This window comes from Austrofundulus limnaeus, unplaced genomic scaffold (genome assembly GCF_001266775.1).
Source record: "Austrofundulus limnaeus strain Quisiro unplaced genomic scaffold, Austrofundulus_limnaeus-1.0 Scaffold176, whole genome shotgun sequence".
Classification (NCBI taxonomy): Eukaryota; Metazoa; Chordata; class Actinopteri; order Cyprinodontiformes; family Rivulidae; genus Austrofundulus; species Austrofundulus limnaeus.
This window is the reverse complement of record NW_013952578.1, coordinates 253,467-255,624: the sequence shown is the minus strand read 5'-3', so window position 1 is coordinate 255,624 and position 2,158 is coordinate 253,467. Positions and strand designations below refer to the sequence as shown.

Genomic DNA, 2,158 nt, shown 5'->3' with positions numbered 1-2,158 from the left:
TTTTATACACTTTCTGAACATATGACAACAGCTTCCGCCCCATCTCGTCAGTAACTGACGTGAGGGGGGTACCCCGCGCGTCAAAATCGGACGTAGAGGGABSCTTGBAAAARGTCAATATGTGACGAGTTGGGAGTGAGAATGGGTTGGCTTGTGTGGGTTTTCTCTGGTTTCCATCACAGACCAAAAACATGTGGGTTGCCTTCAGGCCCAGGCTGCCCATGCAAAAGAGATCTGTGAACGCTTTGTTAAATAGCAAAACAAAACAAAAAAAATACTCTCAGTACTTTTATTATTCTCATGTATTATTCATTACGTTATGATTTTTGCCCTGTCTGCCCAGTCCTGCCTCTGTTTTTTGTTATTTTGCTTCCKACAGTTATTTCCCATGCCAAGTTCTCAATCACCACTCTGCTCCTGTCACAGCCAGTGGTGGAGAAAATACTCAAACACTGTACTTAAGTAAAAGTACAGATAAACAGACAAGAATGTACTCTAGTAAAAGTAAAAGTACCACATTAACATTTTACTTGAGTCAAAGTAAGTAAGTGCTTGCTTTTAAAAATACTTAAAGTATTAAAAGTAAAAGTACTTGCTTAATGTATTCCCTAATGGTCAACAATATCATGAAGTGTGCCTACTGTGTGTATATTTTAATACATCAATGGTGCCATTTTAGTGAACAATGCTGCAGATAATGCATAGTTTTGTGTTTACACTCTGTGACACTGTTCACACTTGGACTTGTGATTCTGTGCATCATCACAGATTGTGACAACAGCTGCAGAAGATGTAAATTCACCACCAACCTCTATCAAATCTCAACAAGTTATTTTTTGAGCCAGTTAAATAAGGCCATGAACGGCACATTTCCTCCGTGGTGGAAACCATTGTGGGCATGCTGATGCTCTGCTTTTTTATGAAGGAGGGTGTAATGGTACTTTCCTGCTTTGTTCAATGGACCAATTACAGCAATTCCTCCTCTTGCCACTGATTATTTTCTAACAAAAAAATCAAATAAACTAAAAATAAAATAAAAAATAAATCGACGTGACATGAATGTATTTTGTAATTCAACACATTACAGAAATGTAGTGGAGTAGAAAGTACAGATACTTAATATAAAATGTAGTGGAGTAAAAGTCAAAAGTACCCATGATAAAATCTACTTAAGTAAAGTACAGATACATGAAAAATGTACTTAAGTACAGCAAGAAAGTACTTGTACTTAGTTACATCCCACCACTGGTCACAGCCAGTACCAATTACAACCGCTTCTGAATGCCCACTTTCTTCTGTATTTTGTTTGTTTTTATACGTGTTTTTTACTTCTCAAGCATTGCAGATAAATGCACTGCTTACATATAACAGACAGACGATGCTGGATATCGGCAACCTGCACAGCCACCTGGAATTTACTGGCTCTYTTCCATCAGACCTAGAATTCATTGTTCGGAACCGCGACCACCACCACCCTCAGGGAGACACCGCAGCACTGCTCTGGAATGTCGCCGCTGTCCCCGGAGGAGAGCCCCGCAGATGGAGGAACCGTCGATGAGGCAAAAGAGGAGGGCTGCAAGCTAGACTGAAAGCTCGCCCACATCGACCACCTGTACCCAGCCTCCCAGCCTAATGTCCGCTCTCTGGAAAACAAACTGGARGAACTGAGAGGATCACAGCGCAGCGGGAAACAAGGGAATGCTGCGCTCTGATTCTAACAGAGATCTGGCTCTCCGAAACTGTCCCAGAATCAACCATCCAGCTGGAGACCCACTATGTCCACCGAGGAGATCGGACTGCTGCCTCCAGCAGTGGTGGGCAGCGCTAAACCAAAAATTAGTTCCGCAATTTCTAAAGCGCTAATGAAAATATTTTGATCTGCAACATCAAAAACGTTAATGTCATAGAAAAATTAATGGAAGCTAATTTTAAAGCACAAGTTCAGTTTGACACTTACTAGCTGACAATTCATGTACAATATGCACAACACTGCCAACTAGCAGTGTGTAAACCCTTGTACAGCTTAATCCTACAACCGCCGATTGCTGGGGATCTGATTTCCTGAACCAGAACTTTGGCTCCTGGTGTGAAAATTAAAAAGTTGTTGAGGATTGCTAGTTCGGCTGCTTCTTTAAAAAGTTGTTGAGGATTGCTAGTT

General features: G+C 41.2%; 1 long non-coding RNA gene across 1 annotated transcript in view; it reads right to left on the bottom strand.

Moving 5' to 3' along the window:
• LOC106524112 (uncharacterized) overlaps positions 1–2,158 on the bottom strand; it is a 53,738-nt gene that overhangs the window by 10,879 nt on the left and 40,701 nt on the right. The window lies entirely within an intron of this gene.